Below are 10,882 nucleotides of genomic sequence, written 5' to 3' on the forward strand. Positions count from 1 at the left end.
GAATGATCAAATAAATGCACTCTGTTTCTTTGTCCATGCCCCCATGACCAGTGTTATTAGCTAAATCTAGGAAGCAGTCTTTGATTTTTTTTTGCTAGCAGATAATCAGTCATGGTTAACAACTCTATTGCACTATTTCCTCTTACACATTCCAATATGTGCACAAGCACATTGCCAGGAAGCCAGAAGCAGTGATCCCCTGATGAACAGTGATCTGTGAGTTTTTGAAGGTGATTTTTTCCCCCAGTGTTTTTAAGCAGCACAAGCATCGCCAGGGAAAGACCTTTAACATAGCAGTTGTCCTAAATCAGGAAATACTGACCAAATAAGCGTAATGCACTGCATCCTCAGCAATTTTTAAAAATAATCTTCCCCTTCCACCTTTTGGAACTTTTCATATGCCCTCATGTTCCTAATTTTAATCCTAATATATGGCTAATTTTGCATCTTGAAAATTTTCAATCCTAGAATTAAATGGCAGTCAACAAAAAGGTTTGAAATCTGAGTGTTTGCCAGTGCTATGATTCTCCCTTGACGGCAGGATCTCTGTTGTTGCGTATGAGAATTGTTATGGGCTCTGGTGGTGTTGTAAAGTCTGGTGATGATGGGATTTTGCTTGTGGTGACGCCGTAGCATGCAGTGCTGCAGCTGCCTGTGTCTTCATGCCCCAACACCCTCCCACCACCACCAACACTAGCAGCAACCCCCCCACCCCATTGCCGCAGCTCCTTATCTCTACACCCGCGCTCAGTCCTACCACACTCCCCCTGTCGTACTCTCTTGTATGTGTGTGTAAATGTGTGTGTTAGTGCCTAAGCAGACATACACACACAGATACACACACACACACACACACACACACACACACACACACACACACACACACACATTACATATCTTCTCAATGCGATACAATGAATCCCCACCCCACTGTGTTCATTCAGACACAGCTCAGCCTGTCCTGTCAGCACTGGCCTTTTTTCTGCAATCTTGAAAGAGGACTTCCTTTTGCTTGAAAATTTCCTCACTCTTACAACAATAATTACATAAATAAATGATCAGTTCATCACTGTGGCATATACATTTTTTTTTGCACATTGAACCCAGCCTTACCATCGTAGAGAGGGAAAGATGCCTGACACCGGACATGTACCCTTGTTTAGATATGGATATTGTTTATTTAGGCACAGATTACAGTACATTGTTTCCTTGAAAAATTGTTATGATCATGATCAAAATGTAACTTTTCCTTGTGCAAATCAACCTTATTGTTGTATGTTGTTGCTTTTTTGGACAGACGTTTTAAGTGACCTTTTAAATTGCTTGTGAGCGGACAAATAAAGGAAGGTTATGCCACTGATCAGCTTTTAGGTCACTTTTTGCTGTGTCCATAACAACCATTTTGCTGCTCTGTCACTCCGCTGCAGCACTAGAGCTAGTCACATGTCTGACTGGGAGGTGAAAGTGGAGAGGTAAGGCTCTGTGTCTTCCCTCTAAGAATGGCTGTCAGGTGTTCAGTTTCCATGGCAACGCGGCTCAAGAAGTCCCCACGTGATAAGACCGGCATACTACAGGAAATGTGCTGTCAATATTGTCGGTATGGTGTGTGTTTGACTGTGAATATGAGCAGGTTTTGTGAAAGACGTGAAAACGGAGAGAGGCAGAGTGATGACGATGTGTAAAGGTTTTCTCCTTGTGTGTTACTATGGTGTCACTATTGTGGTTTATGGGGTGTGTGTGTGTGTGTGTGTGTGTGTGTGGGGGGGGGGGGGGGGTCATTCTCTCCTCTCATCATATACCCTTGTTATTCCAATTTGTCTTCCTTTGTTTCTTTCCTTTATTTCAATGAATCCGATTTGTCTTTTCTGTGCTCTGCCATTCTTTCCTTTTTTCTATTCTATTCTGTTTCACTTTTTTCACTCATGTATTTTCATCTCTTGTCCTTTTTGTTTTTTTCCCCGCCTGTTCTTTCTCTTTTGAGTTCATCTGTTCTTGTGTCTTCTCCTCTGAACTTACTTACCCTATTCTTTCCTTTTCTTTTCTTTTCTTTTAATCATCTCTACCTCTTCTTCATATTCCTTTATGTTTTATTAAATTTCCTTATGTTTTTGCATCTCCATCCTTCTGTCTACTCCTATCTGGTTTCCTCTCCCTTCTCCTCTATATTTGCTGTTCACTTGTGTCCCTATTCATTTAACTAATGTCCCCCTGGGCAGTAAATTCACATCAGGCAGTACTGCAGACAGCCAAAAGAGTAGAGGGTGATGGGAAATCTGTCCACTGAATGGTTCCTTATTCTCTCCCTCTCGATTGCCTCCCCACATATGCATGAAAATCTAATTTGTTGTTTCATTTATCAAATCCTCACAACTTACCTTCCACACTGAGAAATGTTGGCCAGCTGTGGTGAGTGGTGTGCAGGTACCGCACCCAGGGAATTGCAGACTTCTACCCTGAATGGCTCACTGTATTCTTGGCTAGCATTCAGCATGATGGATGCTTTGTTATTCTAGCATTAAAGCTTTAATGTGATGGATTCTCCAGCGACAAAAGTGGAGACTGCAGAATCAATGTGGAATACTTCAACTTTTTTTTTCTTTTTTCTTTTCCCTTCTATCTTTGTTTTTGTCTAAACACTAAATCTAGTATAACCAAAATATTTGGACATCTTGTATGGCATATGTTTGTGTTGGTGGAGCTAGTGATCAAATATCTTTTGTACCTCTTTTGTGCATTTCTCAGTGCATGGACAGAACACCTTTATGAGAGACACCCATATCCTTTACATAGGTACAGGCTGCCAATATCATTAGTCTGGGCTTTAATGGAGACGTGTTACTGTCCCATGATCGTCAAAATGTCTTTTTCCATGAATACAATTCTATGGGAGCTAAAGTGAATGTGTAAATATGTGGTTGTGCTTGCCTGCCTGCCTGCCTGCCTGCCTGTGTGTTTTCAGTGAGCTCCAACATGTTGCAGTGGGAATAAGGGAATAAGAACCTGACCTCACCGTGCAAAAATGTTGTACTGAGAAAAGACACCACTCCCAATAGCAGTCCCAAAATCAATGGTTTTTGCAGGTAGTAAAATATCACTTAAAAAGCTATTCTGGATACAGAGAGAACGAGTAATGTGCATGCATGAGCTGCATATGCACATATATAAAAGCACTGCCTACTGTTACCTATCTGCAGGAAGTCTCTGAATGTTAGGTGGAGGCCACTAGAGGCTGCTAGCAACCCAGAGTAGACCACTTTACTGCAGGGAAATAGTGGCTGTCATGGATCAAACACATGCACCAAATCCACTGAATCAGTTCAGTAGTTTGCTCCATGGCTGAGACAGCACAACCAGTAGCATTTTGCAAGTGTTCACATTATGCCTTTTGATGGTATTATTTTAAAATGTAACACACAGAGGCAGACAGACACACACAAGCACACACAGATTATGTGTCAGGTTAGCCTATGGATTGAGGTAACTGTTACAGTGGAAGTGATGGAGTGCAGTGGGGATCAATAGAGGGTGTTTTCTCAAAATGAATTGGCTCTTAGCCCTTTATGGATCTGACTGTGGAGTGATGTAATGTGCCTGCATCACTGATAAAATGTTGATTCAGTGCTGTACTTTATATAGATGTACACATGCTTATAGCAATTCCTCACACATGCTCAGAAATGCATACAACTCAGAGATGCATGATTGCATGTGCATATTTCTATACACAGATGCTATGGGATGATGAAAAACACACATAGATGAATACATGCTGGGACACAGGGAGATTAAAAAAGTATTGATTTAAACACCACGTTATTAATTTTATAAGAGAAATGTTTCCTCAAGGGAAGTGTTAGCTCCCCGCCTTAATCAATGGAAATCACTTCAGATAACTTCATTTACAGAATGCAAATATTGACCTATATACAAACATTTATGTACAATGATACGATAATGCTTAATTATATTAAAAAAATTATAAGAATCCTGATTTAATAGTGTGCTCTTATAAGGTATCAAATTTGTTGATATTTGGCCAGAAAATGTACCAAGTTTATCTCAGGCTGTTTTAGGATCCACCATACGTCCTACCGGGTTTTGCTGTTGTTCACTTAGAATATGCAATAGCTGTACAGTACATAGATGAACTGAGCTATATTTTCTTTTCATTCCAACAACTTCTACAGAAAGTACCTGCTAGTTTTGCATTGTTCATCTGGCCACTCAGCTACATCACAGCAGATGGCAGATATTTTGAAGGAGATCTGGAATCAGGAATGGGTTGCCAATGAAAAATTGAAGTGACATTAGTGCAGACATGAGTGAGCATGCAACAGAGAGGTGGAGGGAAAGCGAGGTGAGGTATGCCACGCAAGGAAGCCAAAGAGGTGGTCACTCTAGAGTGTGTGTGTATATGTGAGGGGTAAAAAAGAGAGGGAAAGGAGGGGCTAACAAGGATCATTTGAGGAGAGGGGAGATTTGGGAGGGAGAAAAATAAAGGCCAAGACATACCTCCCCCCGCTCCTCTGTGGAATAAAGTTACCACACTTCAAGAGGGACAGAGAGGAAGGCAGAAGTGAGTGAGCAAAGAGGAGAGAGAGTGAAAGAGCAGGACTGGCAGAGGTAGAGCAAGCAAGAGAGGGAGGGAGCTAAGATGAGAGGGACTGACTGAGGCCATCAGAGAACGAAAACGAGAGCAGCGTTCCCTTCCCCACCCTCTGTGCACCTCACACGTCTGGCATGGATCTGAGCCCCCAAAGCCTGTGTGGAACTGCTGGGAATTTCTGGGAATACTGTGGATTTTTGCAGTGAGGCTGGCATTTTTTTCAAGATGCCCTCTGTTTCTCTGTCTCTGCCCTCTGCTCTAGCAGGGAGGGCCCGGACCTGGGTCTGCCTCTCCTGCATGTTCTGGGTAAGAGATTGCATACATCCATGTGGACAAGTCTGAAAATTGGCCAGAGATCAGCAAAAGGTCAACATCATCATGGAAAAAAGTGTTTCCATTTAAGTTTAAATTTGCATGAGACTAGGAAGAGCTGTAACCACACCTTCATTAGTCGCATTTATGAAGAATCTGATTTTTTTAATCAGATGTTCTAATCACAACACAACAGCATCACTTCTGCATTCAACTTTTCTATGTGTTCAAAATTTACACAGATGTAATACCATTAGATATTTAATTCTTCTGCTAACATCCTTCATTGTCTGGTCACTAAAGGTCAAATGTGCTTAGTTCCTTACTTAGTGTATAACCCTCCGTTCATGAAATAGTTGCATGCCAAGCAAATCTACAGTCGTCTGGTCTGGTCTGCGAACTGGGCAGGACTAAGCGAGTTGACTGCCCTGTGGCAACTTGCATCGTCGTGTTCTTGTGTCGAGTCCACGTAACCTCAACATTAGAGCTATTTCTGGTTTCTCCTGTATAATTTAATCTGCTGCTGCTTGCTTCTCCTCCTATCTGTGACTGTGTCAAGAACTTGGTGCTTTCTATGCAGCGTCTTGTTAAAAATAAAGAAAGAGAGAGGCATGCATGCCAGCACACACGTGAAGATGTGTGTGCACTTGGATTCAAGTGAATATGGGCAAAAAATAATAATTTAATAATTTTGGCAGATATCAGATAGATAGATCTTCTTTACGTATGTAAATGTATACAAAATGAATTGCATGTTCTTAAACCACATAAACATATACTAGAGTGGGTTTTTATATGTAAACATATTGCACACATCACACATTACCTACCCTTTTAAGCATATGGCTGCAGTATAACATTCTTTATTGTAAAATTGGGTGGATTTATTACTTTTTTGTTGTATAGTGTATACAGTGTGTAATGATCGAACCCATGTGTTAAACGAGGCATCTGCCCTACTTTTCTTTAGCTTGCAGTGGAGAAGAGAGCCATTTAGATGCAAGGGGAAAGAAGCAGGCTGGAATAAAAGCTCCCACACAGTTCATATGCAAAGTAAGACATTGAGTTGTCCAGATGCAAGGCTTCCAATCCAACATAATCACCCTTCAGATCAACAACAAAAAGAGATAAAGACTGAAGAGGAAAAAGAAGGAAAGACAGATGAGTGTTGTGAGGTGTGACATCAGCAGTAAAGGAAGGAGAGTTAGGAGAAGAGACACTGATGTGCAAGAAGCAGGTTCTAAGAAAGCTCCTCAAATACATGCTATTAATTATGTATTACCCCCACACATAGAGAGGGAATATTAGATTTGACATGCTGACAGAAACAGCCACAAATGCAGGCTAGTTCCTACAGCAATGACCAAATACTTCTGTGAGCTCTACAATATGCTAAACTGCTCTATTATGAATAACAAGTGTTATTTGACATGGCAGCAGCATTATGATTTTTAATGTATTCACGGCAGAATTTACTGTGTGTTTACCCAAGTGCAGTCAGGGCGTTAAAGCCTGGGATTTTGTTCATTGTACCACCACCACACCCTGATTCAGCTTTACTGTAAATTGGTGAGGCAAGCATGAGATAGAGAGATGGAGTCAAGCATTTCTATATGTGCATATGCAGCTCATTTATGTTAGGCATGGACAGTTTGATTGTCATGGGGAGTAGCACTCAGCCTGTAATGTCATCTGTGGTTCTGGAAGTGTCTAGGGTCTGAGATAGCCCTGATGACATCAGTAGGAAATATTTGGTAGTTAGTCTTGGGGGGCTACACATTTGTAATGGAAAACTTGTATTACAAATAGGGGTGTGGGATTTTACAAAGCAAAGAGTGTCTGATAAAAGATGTTACCCTGACCTGGAAAAAAGTTGGGATATTTCTGCTTCTGATTTACCAGTTTTAATCAGTTCTTTTTTTAGTCTGTCTTTTGAAAGTTTTCCAAATGAATCAAAGTTTGATTTACATTTCAAATGGCTTTAGAGTTTCCAGGCACTCTATAAACACTAAATTTAAGATTTTGTTTTCAAAAGTTTAGTCTGTGTACAAGAGTACTTCCTCACAACAATGTAGATAATTAGCATTAGGTCCAATACAGTACAGCAGCTTAAACACATGCTGTGAGCCAAAATGTATGGTAGATCCATCATGTCTTCAGTTGTCTAACAGAGTCCATTATTGACTGAGCACAATCCCCCGAGAGCTCTGAAAATCAATCAGACTTTGATTGGACTGTTACTCTTTGCGACGCCTGTGTGTGCCACCTCTGTATGAATGTGTGACCTGTCTGTGTGTCCATGTTTGTGACAAAGTGCTAGTAAGAGTGTATCTGCGAGCTCTGCCTGGTAATTAACTAGTGTTGAGTGAGGAGATTCTTGAGTTATGAATCTGTCTTAGCATATGTGCAGCCAGGTGGCAACAGCATCTTCCCTATCCATATATTTTGAAAGGACAAGCAGTAGATCATCAGAATGAAATAACATTTGAACACCTCATAATTTAAAGAGTTGTAAATTAAAATGTTACAACCAGGTATCTAAGATATTGCTAATATCTTAATTGTGCATGCTGTTATATGAGTACAAATCCAAATTACCTATTTTTGAAGCATTGGTCAGTATAAAGTCAAGTTGACTGTTGTGGTTTGAATATTTCAGTTTTAGTTTAATTCGTTCATTTTAATTTTTTTAGAGAGTAAAGTAATGGTAATGATATTTGTGATTTTAACGATGATGTCCACCTCCAAATGACATAAAACTGCACTCAGACCTAGTTTTCGTTGGCCTCTGAAGGGACCTCATGTCCTGTTCAGCTGCCACACAGGCTGACTGTCCACAACCATAGATTCCTACAACTCTCACTGGAACTTTGTCCATGCTCTCATTTTTCTAACCAGTGCATTTGTGTATGTGTGTGTATGCATGCTAGGCCTGTGGTATTGTATCTCTGAGAGTCAGACTGTCCTCAGAGAGTATAGCTGTCACTCTGTCTTAAACAATGCTCTGTGTATCTGTGTCCAGGTGATATATATGCGATGTGATCAGGCGCCCCCCCCAGCTAACTCGTGACCCAGCTTCAGCACACTTCCCCTGGGTGTTGTTCTGTACTCTGCCCCCACTCCTCATAGCCAAGTCTGGATCTCTGCCCATAAAGTTTAGTAGATGCTGGCTCAGACACTGTACATCTGGCTATAGAAGATTCAGACATCAAACAAGGTTTATCCTTGACATTATAGATGACCACTGGAAATATATAGAAAGAGCTGAAATAATTTCAATATCACAGCTAACAATGTAGCAAATAAGTAATTATTATCTCATCACTGGTTATGTCAGAAATTATTGAAAAGTGTTTGGCCAATAGTTCAAAACTCCAAGATATTCAGTTTACTATGACAAAACTAGCAGATATTCATAGTCAAGAAGGGTGAATCAGTGATTGTCATTTTTCATTATGAATTTACTTCAATAATCTACTGATTATCAAAATGTTTACCAATTTTTTTTTTTACCAATTAACTGATCAGCTAATGAACTCATTTTATTTAATTTCAGCTACGGTCATGTTGGTCATATTATGACCTACATTTCAAAACTACTACTGTGTTGTGCCCTGTACTTGCTGTGTGTTTAATTCCCTAAGATGTCCTTATTAGCAAACATAACATTCTAAGTTTATTGGCACCTGACTAATGATCATAAGTGGCCCAGACTTCATGATCACAGCTCATTGATCTTTGTGTCTGTGTCTGCACCTGGTATTGATCATGTGCCACACTCATGCAAACAGTGGCAGCCTCACGTACACAGAAATGTGCATTTATAGGTTGATTTGGGGCAGCTACACAGCATCTCACACACACACACACACACACACAGGTTGTTGTAGATAGTTGTGTTTCTTGACTTGCTCGTGTTCATGGGAGGAGCTACTACAACCTTGCCACTGGTCCATATTTCTGTGACATATAGATGTATAGCAAATGAAATGGACCAATGCTTTGAAATTTATGCAAATATATGATTCATGGGAAACATTTATTTGACTTCTGCTGGTTTGCACTGGCCTTTAAGTTTGAAAGAGAATTTCCAAATGCATTCACTTTCTAAAATCACACTGCATTTGGTTGAGATCAGTGATTTGTAGCATCCGTGAACCAGTTTTATTCTTATACTGTTTAAAGAAAGTAGATTGTGCCTATGGATTCTATAGTAACACCCTGCATGACATGCTTTATTATGATTACAGATACTTCTGTGGTGCCAATCACTGACAAACCCATAATCACAGAGAAGAAGGCCCCTTGGGGGTTATAACTAGAATAATGACTATCTTGATAAGAGATTTCACTCTTCCCTCTGTTATTTTCCCATTTATTGTAAAATTGTTCATGCATGGGGCACAGGATAGTGTCCCAATCAGCCTCAGACTTGTGGTTTGAATTGTTTAATTTAAGGGTCCTTGACATGAAGAATTTTGGAATACCCGATTTTTGTGAATGAGTAAAGCTGGTGAAACATGATTTGGCTGAACAGTTTTATCTAAACCAGACTAATCTTGGCCATCTGGCATCATTTTCAGCCATTTGTTATAGCATCTCTGTGTTGCCAGATTCTGAGAGTTCAAGAGAGGAGGATGCCAATGAAGGAGCAGAGTTTAAGGTGATGCAGAATCTTTTGCAGAAAGTTTTGTTCAAATGGAAATGAAGTCTAATGTGAACACAATGAAGGGAATAATTACAAATACCATTTAGAGCAGGGCTTTGAAAGCATCAAATGGATTGAGATTCAGTTCAGAAAGTTTCGATTCATGTATTTTTTACTGCAGCTCCATCTAAGTTTTTTCACTTTGAGACCAAATGGAAGTCGCTCACAACACACTCATTCTTAAATATCATACTGGTTTTTGTCTTCTTCTTCTTTTTGAGTTGCTCATTCTCAGTTTCACTGACTCTCTTTCTCACAAAGGCATCCATTGTTCCTGACAGAATTTCAATTTAGTGGAAATTGAAAGCAGGTGTGGCTCTGCTGTTTCAATGCTGGGGGGTGGAGGACTTCTCTCTTTGCCTGGCCTGTTAGTTTTTGTTGGACCTGCTCCTCATGCTTGACTTCACTGAGTCATGTTGTCCACTGTTTTGCCTCGTTTTGGTGCTTTTTGTCTTTTCTTTCTGTTTTGACTCCATTCAATCAATTCCAGTCAGGTAGGCACTCAGAAAATCTTTCACCTTTTTAGGTCACACAGTTGGCAAGTGTTTGCTCAGTAGGGATTTGTTGGATTCTATGTAAAATGCCTTGAGATGATTTTCATTGTGATTTGGCACTATACAAATCAAATTTGAAGAACTTGGAAAAACAGCTTCTCAGTTTTAGGCAGAAAAACCTTTGACTTTAATCTCCAAAAGGCTGTGTTTATTTCACCATTGTTTCTTGGAGACAGTTATTGCACATTAGGGGACTCTGACATTTATGGGCTACAGGGATTGTGTTAAATTACATCATTATGCAAAATGAATACTGTACATGGTTGCCCCTCTTTGTGTTTTCAAACCATTCTTCCAATTCATGCAGCAGCATTTTTCTCCAACTGAGCTGTAAATGGAACCACATGGGGTGTTTTGCATGTTGGCCATACATATGGGAATGATACTGGATGTGTAGAACCTGGTGCTGATATGTCTGTGTGTGCATGGGTCTTAGTCCCAGACGTAGCTACTCAAAATGCACCTGACACACAGCAGTTCCAGATGACAAATATTTACCCTAATATTCAGACTCTCCTGTCTTCACAGTGGGTTTAGTTTAAGGGTTAAATTTTACAACCAGACTTAAAAAACACAAAATATTTTAATCCAAGCATTTATGTAAGAGCTAAAATAGGCAAGTTTATAATTAAAATAAAAAATGGCAGATATTAGAAAATACTGAGGTTTGTTACTAAGCCATATTCATAAATGACACTGTTG

Source organism: Mastacembelus armatus, chromosome 2 (assembly GCF_900324485.2).
Source record: "Mastacembelus armatus chromosome 2, fMasArm1.2, whole genome shotgun sequence".
NCBI classification, from domain to species: Eukaryota; Metazoa; Chordata; class Actinopteri; order Synbranchiformes; family Mastacembelidae; genus Mastacembelus; species Mastacembelus armatus.